Source organism: Asparagus officinalis, chromosome 5 (assembly GCF_001876935.1).
Source record: "Asparagus officinalis chromosome 5, Aspof.V1, whole genome shotgun sequence".
Taxonomy (NCBI): domain Eukaryota; kingdom Viridiplantae; phylum Streptophyta; class Magnoliopsida; order Asparagales; family Asparagaceae; genus Asparagus; species Asparagus officinalis.
Genome location: NC_033798.1, coordinates 45,919,124 through 45,934,468, shown reverse-complemented (window position 1 = coordinate 45,934,468; position 15,345 = coordinate 45,919,124). Strand labels below are relative to the sequence as shown.

The 15,345-nt window shown below is 44.0% G+C and overlaps 1 long non-coding RNA gene across 1 annotated transcript; it reads left to right on the top strand.

Annotated features, from left to right (window-relative positions):
- Positions 15,011-15,345, top strand: LOC109842953. The gene is made up of 3 exons (XR_002247455.1): positions 15,011-15,046; positions 15,142-15,169; positions 15,254-15,345. It is a non-coding gene; the product is annotated as an uncharacterized LOC109842953 (long non-coding RNA).

Sequence of the window (15,345 nt, the reverse complement as noted above, 5' to 3'; positions counted from 1 at the left end):
GGAAAGGGCGGGAGGGATTTTGCACATGTGCCCCTGTACATTATGAATTTGTGTGATTGCTGACGTACTATTTTAAAGGGTAAATTTCACTAACATCCCTGGAATTCTGGTCGTTGCACGAGACCTCCTAAACTTTCTAAATTTGGTAAAACCTTCCTGAATTGCGGGGAGCTTTGCAAGAAGCTCTCACTGAAAATGGCTCTAAAGTCTTTTTCCCGCCATTGAGACGTTAAAGAAGTGAGATGAGATGTCTAAAAGCACTCTGTTTAAAAATAGCGTGAATTTGACAACCACCAAAGTAGTCACTTAATCCAGCGGACAAATCCAGCAATGTTTAACTGGGGGGGGGGGGAGGTGGGAAGCGGGGGGGGGTAGGACCGTAGGGGTTCTCACTTTTTAGAATAACAGCCAGACGAAAGTCAAGATTATGCTTAATTATGTTGTTCTCACTTTAAAAGGATTGTCCTTCATGAACTCTATGATACAAATGCTTTAGCATAACTCAATGCAACTAAGCAACAAGAACATTCAATTCAAATATCTCAAAGAGCATAATAAAATTTTCTTGAAAGCTAATATATAAATATCAGATTAAGATTCATGAATGTATTAAGATGGAGACAAGTATATATTACCCGAATATGTATAAAAAAAGCTTCAACTCCAAAAGAATCTCTCTCAAACGCTTCTTATTCCTCTTCCTTCATACTGAAAATAACATGTGCTTATATATCCCTAAAATCATAAGTAGAATTGTATTACGTGCTTGTTGGATTTAATCTAATAAATCTATTTGTGGGCACATATGATTAATCAATGTGTATTGCTATCTTTCAGGATAACCCACTAAAGTGATCAATTAAGTTGGGTTAATTTGGTATTTAAATAAGTCATGGGGTTATATGTGCAGATACCAGGTTGTAATTGTAATTTATTGAGGGGCTAAATTACAAAAGTACGTACAACATCTATAAATAAGGGGTTATGGTCCCTAACCTAGGGTTACATTCTCTAATTCTCTACACCCCCATCTAGCTAGAGAAATTCGGTTTTAGAGAGAACCCTAAGGTTAGAAGATCCAACACCCAAAATCAAGATCAAGCAATGGATTCAGGTATAAGCTTCCGCTCTTTTAGATCCTTGTTAATCTCTTTGAATTAATCATGGTTATATGGTTTTAGATCTCAAGTTTTGATTTAGATCTATCAAGTGGTATCAGAGCCACCTTGATTAATTCTTAGGGATTTAAGTTTTATTGGGATTTTGATCTTAAATCTCTGGTTAAAGATTCAATTTTTTGGGTTCGGATGAACAGTAAATATTTTTTTGCTTCGGATGAACAGTAAATTTTTTTGGGTTCGGATGAACAGTAAAAATTTTTGTTCGGGTGAACAGTAACGAAAAGTTTTCGGATGAACAGTAACTGAAAAATCGCCGGTGAACAGTAACTTTTTGGAATTTTTTTGGGTTTTTCTTTGATTTTTCCTTCAATTTTTTCCAATTCTGGATCTGTTTTGAAAATAAAAATCAAAGATTTTTTGTGTTTGACGGCGGCGGTTTCAGTTTGAAACCCTAAGGGTTCATGGCGAAAATCAAGGAGGTGGTTACCTCAAACGAACCTCGCGTTCGTTCAATTTTAACCGAGCTTCGCGCTCAACGAACCTCGCGTTCGTTCTAAGGTGAACCTCGCGTTCAACTCAGGTGAGCGTCAAGCTCAATTTTAACGAACCTCGCGTTCGTTCTAAGGTGAACCTCGCGTTCAACTCAGGTGAGCGTCAAGCTCAATTTTAACGAACCTCGCGTTCGTTCTAAGGTGAACCTCGCGTTCAACTCAGGTGAGCGTCAAGCTCAATTTTAACGAACCTCGCGTTCGTTCTAAGGTGAACCTCGCGTTCAACTCAGGTGAGCGTCAAGCTCAATTTTTTAACGAACCTCGCGTTCGTTCTTCAGACGAACCTCGCGTTCGTACTTCAGACGAACCTCGCGTTCGTACTTCAGACGAACCTCGCGTTCGTACTTCAGACGAACCTCGCGTTCGTACTTCAGACGAACCTCGCGTTCGTGCTTCAGTCGAGCCTCGCGTTCGAACTTCAGACGAACCTCGCGTTCGTACTTCAGACGAACCTCGCGTTCGTACTTCAGACGAACCTCGCGTTCGTACTTCAGACGAACCTCGCGTTCGTACTTCAGACGAACCTCGCGTTCGTACTTCAGACGAACCTCGCGTTCGTACTTCAGACGAACCTCGCGTTCGTACTTCAGACGAACCTCGCGTTCGTACTTCAGACGAACCTCGCGTTCGTACTTCAGACGAACCTCGCGTTCGTACTTCAGACGAACCTCGCGTTCGTACTTCAGACGAACCTCGCGTTCGTACTTCAGACGAACCTCGCGTTCGTACTTCAGACGAACCTCGCGTTCGTACTTCAGACGAACCTCGCGTTCGTACTTCAGACGAACCTCGCGTTCGTACTTCAGACGAACCTCGCGTTCGTACTTCAGACGAACCTCGCGTTCGTACTTCAGACGAACCTCGCGTTCGTACTTCAGACGAACCTCGCGTTCGTACTTCAGACGAACCTCGCGTTCGTACTTCAGACGAACCTCGCGTTCGTACTTCAGACGAACCTCGCGTTCGTACTTCAGACGAACCTCGCGTTCGTACTTCAGACGAACCTCGCGTTCGTACTTCAGACGAACCTCGCGTTCGTACTTCAGACGAACCTCGCGTTCGTACTTCAGACGAACCTCGCGTTCGTACTTCAGACGAACCTCGCGTTCGTACTTCAGACGAACCTCGCGTTCGTACTTCAGACGAACCTCGCGTTCGTACTTCAGACGAACCTCGCGTTCGTACTTCAGACGAACCTCGCGTTCGTACTTCAGACGAACCTCGCGTTCGTACTTCAGACGAACCTCGCGTTCGTACTTCAGACGAACCTCGCGTTCGTACTTCAGACGAACCTCGCGTTCGTACTTCAGACGAACCTCGCGTTCGTACTTCAGACGAACCTCGCGTTCGTACTTCAGACGAACCTCGCGTTCGTACTTCAGACGAACCTCGCGTTCGTACTTCAGACGAACCTCGCGTTCGTACTTCAGACGAACCTCGCGTTCGTACTTCAGACGAACCTCGCGTTCGTACTTCAGACGAACCTCGCGTTCGTACTTCAGACGAACCTCGCGTTCGTACTTCAGACGAACCTCGCGTTCGTACTTCAGACGAACCTCGCGTTCGTACTTCAGACGAACCTCGCGTTCGTACTTCAGACGAACCTCGCGTTCGTACTTCAGACGAACCTCGCGTTCGTACTTCAGACGAACCTCGCGTTCGTACTTCAGACGAACCTCGCGTTCGTACTTCAGACGAACCTCGCGTTCGTACTTCAGACGAACCTCGCGTTCGTACTTCAGACGAACCTCGCGTTCGTACTTCAGACGAACCTCGCGTTCGTACTTCAGACGAACCTCGCGTTCGTACTTCAGACGAACCTCGCGTTCGTACTTCAGACGAACCTCGCGTTCGTACTTCAGACGAACCTCGCGTTCGTACTTCAGACGAACCTCGCGTTCGTACTTCAGACGAACCTCGCGTTCGTACTTCAGACGAACCTCGCGTTCGTACTTCAGACGAACCTCGCGTTCGTACTTCAGACGAACCTCGCGTTCGTACTTCAGACGAACCTCGCGTTCGTACTTCAGACGAACCTCGCGTTCGTACTTCAGACGAACCTCGCGTTCGTACTTCAGACGAACCTCGCGTTCGTACTTCAGACGAACCTCGCGTTCGTACTTCAGACGAACCTCGCGTTCGTACTTCAGACGAACCTCGCGTTCGTACTTCAGACGAACCTCGCGTTCGTACTTCAGACGAACCTCGCGTTCGTACTTCAGACGAACCTCGCGTTCGTACTTCAGACGAACCTCGCGTTCGTACTTCAGACGAACCTCGCGTTCGTACTTCAGACGAACCTCGCGTTCGTACTTCAGACGAACCTCGCGTTCGTACTTCAGACGAACCTCGCGTTCGTACTTCAGACGAACCTCGCGTTCGTACTTCAGACGAACCTCGCGTTCGTACTTCAGACGAACCTCGCGTTCGTACTTCAGACGAACCTCGCGTTCGTACTTCAGACGAACCTCGCGTTCGTACTTCAGACGAACCTCGCGTTCGTACTTCAGACGAACCTCGCGTTCGTACTTCAGACGAACCTCGCGTTCGTACTTCAGACGAACCTCGCGTTCGTACTTCAGACGAACCTCGCGTTCGTACTTCAGACGAACCTCGCGTTCGTACTTCAGACGAACCTCGCGTTCGTACTTCAGACGAACCTCGCGTTCGTACTTCAGACGAACCTCGCGTTCGTACTTCAGACGAACCTCGCGTTCGTACTTCAGACGAACCTCGCGTTCGTACTTCAGACGAACCTCGCGTTCGTACTTCAGACGAACCTCGCGTTCGTACTTCAGACGAACCTCGCGTTCGTACTTCAGACGAACCTCGCGTTCGTACTTCAGACGAACCTCGCGTTCGTACTTCAGACGAACCTCGCGTTCGTACTTCAGACGAACCTCGCGTTCGTACTTCAGACGAACCTCGCGTTCGTACTTCAGACGAACCTCGCGTTCGTACTTCAGACGAACCTCGCGTTCGTACTTCAGACGAACCTCGCGTTCGTACTTCAGACGAACCTCGCGTTCGTACTTCAGACGAACCTCGCGTTCGTACTTCAGACGAACCTCGCGTTCGTACTTCAGACGAACCTCGCGTTCGTACTTCAGACGAACCTCGCGTTCGTACTTCAGACGAACCTCGCGTTCGTACTTCAGACGAACCTCGCGTTCGTACTTCAGACGAACCTCGCGTTCGTACTTCAGACGAACCTCGCGTTCGTACTTCAGACGAACCTCGCGTTCGTACTTCAGACGAACCTCGCGTTCGTACTTCAGACGAACCTCGCGTTCGTACTTCAGACGAACCTCGCGTTCGTACTTCAGACGAACCTCGCGTTCGTACTTCAGACGAACCTCGCGTTCGTACTTCAGACGAACCTCGCGTTCGTACTTCAGACGAACCTCGCGTTCGTACTTCAGACGAACCTCGCGTTCGTACTTCAGACGAACCTCGCGTTCGTACTTCAGACGAACCTCGCGTTCGTACTTCAGACGAACCTCGCGTTCGTACTTCAGACGAACCTCGCGTTCGTACTTCAGACGAACCTCGCGTTCGTACTTCAGACGAACCTCGCGTTCGTACTTCAGACGAACCTCGCGTTCGTACTTCAGACGAACCTCGCGTTCGTACTTCAGACGAACCTCGCGTTCGTACTTCAGACGAACCTCGCGTTCGTACTTCAGACGAACCTCGCGTTCGTACTTCAGACGAACCTCGCGTTCGTACTTCAGACGAACCTCGCGTTCGTACTTCAGACGAACCTCGCGTTCGTACTTCAGACGAACCTCGCGTTCGTACTTCAGACGAACCTCGCGTTCGTACTTCAGACGAACCTCGCGTTCGTACTTCAGACGAACCTCGCGTTCGTACTTCAGACGAACCTCGCGTTCGTACTTCAGACGAACCTCGCGTTCGTACTTCAGACGAACCTCGCGTTCGTACTTCAGACGAACCTCGCGTTCGTACTTCAGACGAACCTCGCGTTCGTACTTCAGACGAACCTCGCGTTCGTACTTCAGACGAACCTCGCGTTCGTACTTCAGACGAACCTCGCGTTCGTACTTCAGACGAACCTCGCGTTCGTACTTCAGACGAACCTCGCGTTCGTACTTCAGACGAACCTCGCGTTCGTACTTCAGACGAACCTCGCGTTCGTACTTCAGACGAACCTCGCGTTCGTACTTCAGACGAACCTCGCGTTCGTACTTCAGACGAACCTCGCGTTCGTACTTCAGACGAACCTCGCGTTCGTACTTCAGACGAACCTCGCGTTCGTACTTCAGACGAACCTCGCGTTCGTACTTCAGACGAACCTCGCGTTCGTACTTCAGACGAACCTCGCGTTCGTACTTCAGACGAACCTCGCGTTCGTACTTCAGACGAACCTCGCGTTCGTACTTCAGACGAACCTCGCGTTCGTACTTCAGACGAACCTCGCGTTCGTACTTCAGACGAACCTCGCGTTCGTACTTCAGACGAACCTCGCGTTCGTACTTCAGACGAACCTCGCGTTCGTACTTCAGACGAACCTCGCGTTCGTACTTCAGACGAACCTCGCGTTCGTACTTCAGACGAACCTCGCGTTCGTACTTCAGACGAACCTCGCGTTCGTACTTCAGACGAACCTCGCGTTCGTACTTCAGACGAACCTCGCGTTCGTACTTCAGACGAACCTCGCGTTCGTACTTCAGACGAACCTCGCGTTCGTACTTCAGACGAACCTCGCGTTCGTACTTCAGACGAACCTCGCGTTCGTACTTCAGACGAACCTCGCGTTCGTACTTCAGACGAACCTCGCGTTCGTACTTCAGACGAACCTCGCGTTCGTACTTCAGACGAACCTCGCGTTCGTACTTCAGACGAACCTCGCGTTCGTACTTCAGACGAACCTCGCGTTCGTACTTCAGACGAACCTCGCGTTCGTACTTCAGACGAACCTCGCGTTCGTACTTCAGACGAACCTCGCGTTCGTACTTCAGACGAACCTCGCGTTCGTACTTCAGACGAACCTCGCGTTCGTACTTCAGACGAACCTTTGAGCTCATAAGGTTATACACAGTTTAAGGAATCATATGGTGCCCAAGTGGGAGATTGTTGGATTTAATCTAATAAATCTATTTGTGGGCACATATGATTAATCAATGTGTATTGCTATCTTTCAGGATAACCCACTAAAGTGATCAATTAAGTTGGGTTAATTTGGTATTTAAATAAGTCATGGGGTTATATGTGCAGATACCAGGTTGTAATTGTAATTTATTGAGGGGCTAAATTACAAAAGTACAACATCTATAAATAAGGGGTTATGGTCCCTAACCTAGGGTTACATTCTCTAATTCTCTACACCCCCATCTAGCTAGAGAAATTCGGTTTTAGAGAGAACCCTAAGGTTAGAAGATCCAACACCCAAAATCAAGATCAAGCAATGGATTCAGGTATAAGCTTCCGCTCTTTTAGATCCTTGTTAATCTCTTTGAATTAATCATGGCTATATGGTTTTAGATCTCAAGTTTTGATTTAGATCTATCAGTGCTTAGTAATATATAAAATTTTCATCCGCACAAACTAACATCAAAAGTAAACTGCACATATCACATTAGCTAAAATTTATGAACTACCTTCAATCATGGAGCTTCACACGTCGTTCTTTCATGTCATAAAAATCATCTATTAGCGAATATGTGCTAACTGTGCTTGCAATCTTCTTCTCAATATATGAAATCATGTAATCTGCTAGATTATCATCTTCCATTTTGTTGCGAAGTCTAGTTTTGACAATGTTCATAGCTGAAAAATGATCGTTCAGAGGTTGTCATCGGAACAAGAAGAGTTAAAATCAAACGGAGCAACTTGTCAGCTAAATGATAATTCGCGAACTTTCTAGTCTTCACTAATCTCTAACATAATTTAGAAAGTGTAGATAAATCATTGAAGTCTGAATGTCGAGGAGTATCAAGCTCATAATGTTGTAACAGAATCTTCAAGTGTAGCTTTTCTTGTTCTGTGAAGTCCTCGGGATAGAACCTATTTGCTAGATTGCGAATATCAGTAATGTTGAAGGACTTAATATTTTTTGTAGGATCTAATGCAAAACTAAGAACAAGTAGCTTCGTTGCTTTCTAATTGAACCTAGAATCCAACTCTTGCATTCGTATTGGGAATCTCAATCTTACATTCTTCACAAAATGATATCACTTTGTTTAGAATATTGCACCATCCGGAATCTCTTAACTTTTGAAGCAATTTTATTATTGTAGAGACCAAATTCATCGCATTCAAAATGTCTTGAGATTTTCGTTGCAAAGCTTGACAAAGTTCATCAGATATTCCTAAGAGCTCTCTCATAACATGTAAAATGACAACAAACTTGAATGATCTAATGGCTTTTAACAAACCATCTGCATCACCTCGTTGAGAATATGTTCCAGTGCTTATGATACTTTCTAGAACCACACAAGTTGAACAAACAATGCCACCAAGCTACGAATATCATAATTATTCATTTTTAGTTTATTTTCTTACTAAAATTTGTTCTTCGATTTCAATTTTTGCTCACTTATGTCTCTAAAATTTAATATTGTGATTATTTATCTTCTTTAATATTTGTTTGAGTGGGCTACATGAAAAAAACTAATATTTGTATTTTAATATTTGTTTGAATGGGCTACACGAAAACAACGTGAAGCCAATTTGAATATTCATGTTATTTGGATAGACATGAAAGGAAGCTTCACCTAAGGAAGTATAATGTTGTAAAAGTAGAAAATATTTGAAAGAATAGCATTATAATAGAAAGAGAAATAATTAAAGCCAATGAGCCTAGACAATTGATTAGAAGTGGCTACATGACACAAAAGAGAATATGGATTTTATTCATAATCATTGATTGACTTCATTGAAAACCATAAATTAAATATTAATGCTAACTCTAATATAATTTTATATGATAAAAGTATCCATATAATAAGTATATAAATATATACTTATTTTGGCATTGATAAATTCTAGGAAGATCGAGATTTAGATCGTCAACTTTTTGGTATTATTGTTCTAACTATCTAGATTACAATTAAACTACTAAATCTGCAATTGGCAAATAATTAAATTATTTTTAAGAAAAAAAAACAAGGTTGTTCTTTCATTTATTTGACACTATATTATTCTTTCCTACCATAGAATTTGAATACAAAGAATATATCAATATGTAATACTTCCCGATATATGTAAACGAAAAAAAGGAGCAGCAAAATCACCGACAATACTCGAGGAACAAACCGAGCAGAATAGAATCTTCATAGAAAGTTTCCGTAAGTAATAGCAACAAATAAGCACTAAAACATATCTAAAAAGATCTCTTTTCTCCATAATTTACTTTAGATATTTTCAACAGTTTCTACGGTTGTGCTCAGCACAAATAAAACCATAGTACTAAAGAATCAACAAATCCCTGAATTCATATAAAAATAGAGGTCCATTAAAAGTTTTCTGCAGCAGACTTCATGCATCTTATCAATTTTCTTGTTGAGTCGAGACTTTCCAAGTACGAAGAAAGACATGGAACAGCTTCATTTAGGATTGGAATGCAAGTATCATGCTCAAAGTCTGACTACATAATCTGCTTGAATAGTTCCCATAATTATGGTACTCGAACAGAATCTTGTCATCAACAATACTAATAACTTTGGGTAATTGTGATGAACCTAAGCAGCTCTCTCGGTAATTTTCGGTACAGACTCTCAACATCTCAATGCAATTCTTGTTATCCTTGAACATCCTTATCTTCACATGAGGCTTTTTATATGTAACAAGCGCAATGCAAACATGCCCTCTTAGCTCATGTATAGTTATACAACAATCTCTCCTAAGTGTGGGTATGAGTGATCGATGTAACTTCAAACTTCTCATGTTTGATATCGAACCTAAGGACAGCCATGCAGTAGCCTTCATTTCCTTCTAGGTAATTTGAATATCATGATTATTTAAATTGATAAAAATAGAGTTAAAATAAAAAAAAGAAAATAAACTTTTTTCTGGGATTGATCATCAAGTCAATAATCTCTCTTAAATAAAATATTGTCATTATTTTTTTAATACAGACTGTAGCAACGTGATCTACTATTTTTGAGTTATAAATACATTAATCTAGTACAACATCTTTATTTATTAGTATCTTAAAGTCTTTAAAAGATGGGTGATCATTCAATTCACAAAAAAAATTTGCATATGAATTTACTTGCAATATGTCCATTAAATTTTTAGTTAACTTTACATTGTAGTTTGCTACTTGTAGTACTGTTGGCAATGACATTACCTTTCCTTTTTAAAGATTTCACTAGAGTATGTCAAACGTTATTATTAAGACTCATCGATAATAATATGTGGAATTGTGTCGTTTAAGACTCATAGATAACAATATAATTTAAATAAAGTAGATACAAGCTTTCGTAAATATATTAAAAAATGAACTATATAAGCAATGGTAAGAGAACTTGAGAGGGAAAAAAGGACTTGAAAAAGGCAAGTGAAAAATAAATGAATTTAAAATGAGAAAATAAGGCTGGATGTGGATATGATTGTATCATATGTATTTGTACTTAAGAAGGTATTTCATATACATTGGTACTAAATAATAAGTGCCTTAAGTTGATGTTTCCATGCTCAAAACATTTGATAGGATCACATAGGAAAAAAATATGGTAATAAGATCTGATACACTTTGTGAACCGTCTTTGTCTTTCACCGATCACATCAAATCCTATCATGCATATTTTGGCATTTAGGGGACCGATGAACAAAGGCATAGAGTTTCTAAGAAAAAAATAGCTTATGAGACATTAATGAGAAGGAACATACCGAGAGTGAAATCCTATCATAACAAGGATGCTACTACGAAAATCTCTACCTCTTCCTAAATATAAAGTGTAAAAATGGTGACGAAGTTCAGGAGAAAATACAGGACAACAATCTACCCTATGAGATTCAACTAAGCGTTACTGATTGCGTTTCGCATCGGATGCCTTTTTGTTCTCGCTAGAAAATCTTTCGCTAACTTCCCCGAGCTCTTTGATCTTCTGCTTCTTCTCAAGCACTTGGTGTTCAAACTCAAATAGAGAATCATCCCTTTATCTCAAGAGCTGCATAGCGCGTTCTTTAGCCATAGGGTGGAGAGACTGATTACGGCGATCCTGCTATTTTTTGAAAAGGCTTTCAACCTTTACCAAACGCATCCAATAGGGCAGCGTGGCTATATCGCCAGTCAAGTTCTGCATCAGATGCAGAAGAGGTTCCAACACCGCATTAATCCAAGCAAAATCCCCGCCATGATCCAATACATGAGTAGGAGATTCCTTTAGAATGGTGAGGAAATTATTCCGGACCATCGACACTCCAAATTCTTTTGAAAAGTCAAAAGAAGAAGAGGGTGTAACATGGGAATGCACCACTTTAGATTGGCCAGTAGACGTAACCGTTACTTCTGTATAAATAGGTAACGAGGTGAACATAGTGGTTGCTGCAATGGTTGCAGAAGCAGCGGTGACAGTTGCAGGAGTCACAGAGAACACACTTAACGCTAGAGTTAGAATCTTCGTTGAAGCGATAGAGCTGTCAGGTACAACACCTGTAGTCGTTTCAGCCTCGACTCTGGAAGCTACATCCAAAGCGACTTTGGTTTCAACAGTTGTTTCGAGAGCAACGGTTGTATCCGTAGCTGCTCCGGTCTTAATAGTGGTACTCGGAGCGACCTCAACTTCGATTAGAATAACGGGGGCAATAACAGCATCCTCAGCAGTCACACTTGGTTTAGGGTGTGATCTCGCACGAAGTCGAGATAGTGGAACATCATCCTCAGACTCTGACTCTGTGTTAACTCCAATTGGTTCGATGGGAGGATGTAGGCGTCTAAAAATGCCTATGGGTGCCCGCACACAGCTCAAGACAAAGAGAAGGTGATCAACGTCGTTATCCGAATCAAAGAGGATTATCCAACGCCGACAAGCGCATAAAGCGAATCGGCAAACTGTTGATGACACGACAACGAACCACCACAATGGAAAACGCCAAGTGGACCGCACGCGTCAATCAACATGCGTGCGTCAATCAACACGTGTGTGTCAATCAACACGCGTTCGACGGTCAATTCCGCAACGAAGCGTACAAGTCAACAAGACGATCAATTACGCAAAACGGTAGAAAATACAAGTTCTGGAAAGACCAGAAAACACCAGAGCTCAGCAAAGATTCGAAACACCGCGTCCGCGCGGGTCGGACCGCGTCGACCCGCGCCCGCGCGGGTCGGCCAAGTCCGACCCGCGGCGGCGCGGGTCGGACAAAGCCGACCCGCGCCCACGCGGGTCGGCCAAGTCCGACCCGCGGCGGCGCGGGTCGGACAAAGCCGACCCGCGAGTACCGCAAAGTTCACCCCACTTTTAAGTTTAATAACCCAAAATTTTATTTTGCACAAAGAACACCCAAAGTTTTTAGAATTTTAACAATAAATTAAAAAAGGAAAACCTTGCAACAGACTGATGTACGGCCAAATGGTGGCAATGAAGGCCTGAAACAAGTCAGCAAACTCTCTTGTAGGGGTGAGCACGGTTCGGTTCGGGTCGGTTTTTATCAAAATTTGAACAACCGAACCGAACCACCTACAATTCAAAACCGAACCGAACCATTACAAATCGGTTCGGTGCGGTTCGGTTCGGTTTGTTCGGTTCTAACTTCATCAAGTATAACTTCACTTCAATTTATCTTTTATATATTATTATTACCCTATGCCAACATTATTTGTTTTTTAACTTCACTTCAATTTATTATTCTTGCTCATGTATGTATACTGTTTTTAAGTGAAGTAACTTGTCCTTTTGAATTAAATACTAGACTCTGACGTTGTAATTTTTTAGTAACGGACTTGCTTTGTCTTTGTGTAGCAAGCTTTGAGTTTGGTCTTTGTGGAGACAAAAAAAGGAGCTGACTCATTAGAACATTGGTTATGTATGAATCAATTCCCTGCAACTGCTATCATGGTGATCGAACACAGTAATAAACCCACAAATCAAAGGCACAAATATATTCGGTTGGTTCGGTTCGGGTCGGTTTGAAAAATTGTCAACCCGACCCGAACCGCCTTACTCATAAAACCGCTTTTTTCGGGTCGGTTCGGGTCGGTTCGGTCGGTTTTTTCGGTTTGAACCCAACCGTGCTCACCCCTACTCTCTTGGACCAACCACCGACGAAGACGAGGATGGAGAATGGCAGCGGACAGAGAATCTCAAAATGGAAGAATTATTCACTTGGGGCTTATTTTTATTGGGTGGGTATTTTTGACTTTGGGACTGAACACCGTAACAGGGCTAAATTTAACTCTAAAACTTTGTCGTATATTTTGGGTAAAATAAAATTTGGGTATTTAAGTGTAACTATCTATGTTGCCTTTATTTACCTGGGTAAGCCTGAAGGGCACCAACTCGGGCTTCTCTAGTTGCAATCCCTTGTCAAATAAGCAGCTAAAATCAACATGGACACAATCACCAGAGGTGGAATCAAACAGAATGTTCTCCCCATGCCGATCACCAAGCCCGACAATGTGCCCGACCATTGACCACACTGCAGTAGTATGTGCATAAGCTAGCCTCGCACGAAACCAAGCAGCTGGCTCCGAGAATGTGGTCAAGAACCACTTGTGGAAAACAGGAGGAAACATTGGAAGAATCTTTGACTTTAGCATCTCATCTTCAGGCATCTTTCCCTGGCACTGGTCATATATTCTCTTGATCATTGGGTTTGTCTTTTGGCGATCAAATTTTCCACAAGTTATATAGATGTCCTGAAGGATGTGCCGAAGCGACCCGCCAATTTGCAGGTCACTCTAATCCGACCCGCCAATTTGCAGGTCACTCCAATCCGACCCGTCAAAACGCAGGTCGCTCCAATCCCGATTTGCAGGTCACTCCAATCCGACCCGTCAAAACGCAGGTCGCTCCAATCCGACCCGCCAAAACGCATGTCACTCCAATCTGACCCGCCAATTTGCAGGTCATTCCAATCCGACCCGCCAATTTGCAGGTCACTTGGAACCGACCTTCCAAATCGCAGGTCACTTGGATCCGACCTTCCACTTTGCAGGTCGCTTGGATCCGACCTTTCAAATCGCAGGTCACTTGGATCTGACCCTCCACTTTGCGGGTCACTTGGATCCGACCCTCCACTTCGCGGATTACTTGGCCAACCCGTCGGTCACTTAAATCTGACCCGCGCCAGGGTCGAGACAGAAGACGTTCTGCACCGGTTACGTTGATCCCTTCGAGTTCCGCACCTCTGGTGGAGCCCCACGACAACATGGATTCGTCCCGATTCAAGGTGAGGATAGTTGATCGCCTGGGTCCTTTGCACGATGATCGAGGCAAAGTTCTGAGCAAAGAACGTTTGGGTCTGGTGACTAGGGGTGCAAAGTGGTCCGGATTTATCCGGACCGACCGTTACCGTATCTGTTTAGAAAGCGGATATGGTAGGAAAAAATTAAAACCGGTCGGATACGGTTTCGGAAACGGTTATGGTTTCGATTTTGTATCCGGATACGGTTTCGGATACGGTTATCGGGTCAACATTGCGGATACGGTCCGGATATCCGGATATCTAAAATGAGTATACTACTTCTATTGGGTCGGGTCTATAGCATAAATCTGCAACCCGACCCAAATTAACTCAAAAAACACCAGAACCCTAAATCCTTTTCAATTCCCAGTTTCCCACCCGCCTCCACCTCTAAGCCGACTCCAAGATCCAGTTGTGCGTCCGCCTCCCTCTCCGCCTCCAAGCTTCGACTGCGGCTGCTCGTCGCTTCTGGCCGCCTTAATCCCTCACCCGAGATCCAAGTCAGCACCGGCAATGCGTCCCGCGTTGCCTCCGCGTCGCGCCTCCACCTCAGCCTCAGATCTCCGCCTCCAACTCCGCCTACTCCTCCGCCTCCCGGGTCCGAGCTCCACCTACTCCTCCGCCTCCGGCGTCCGAGCTCCGCCTCCCACCCCGCGTTCAGTGAAGAAAACAATGACTTCTTCTTCTTCTTCCTCATCGAATCAAATCCTTCGTCCACTCTACTCCTTTGGAATTCCATGGCCTGAGCTCAATGAAGGCGTCTCTTACATCGACATCGTCAAATCGACTCTGGTGTCTCTCTTCTCCTCTCCTTCCTTTATTTGCTGCCATTTTTTAAAAAAAAAATATTTCCCCCTAATTTTTTTTTGCAGGAAAGACCCTAATCGAGCTCTACTCCTCCAAGTACAAGAACTCCGCTCCATTGCAAGTTTTTTTTGCAGGAAAGACCCTAATCGAGCTCTACTCCTCCAAGTACAAGAACTCCGCTCCATTGCAAGGGTAAATTTGTTTTCAAATCATTAAGTTTTCTTGATTTGACGGCGTTTCTCGATTGCGCGCTAACTGTTTGTTTCTTTGTCTGAACCGGTGAACAGTTGGATGCAGAGAATTAAGAAAGGGCAGGTGCGTTGATTATTGAAGATTTGCAATTTATTTGGGTTTTAGCCTTTGTGGCTCTGACTATTATTATTTTATTGTTTTTTAAAGATTACAGTCGATGGAGATGTGGGTTTTAGTCTTTGTGGTTTTGAGGTTTGTCATACAAGTTAGCAACAAAGTCTATGAGGTAACTTGTCTTA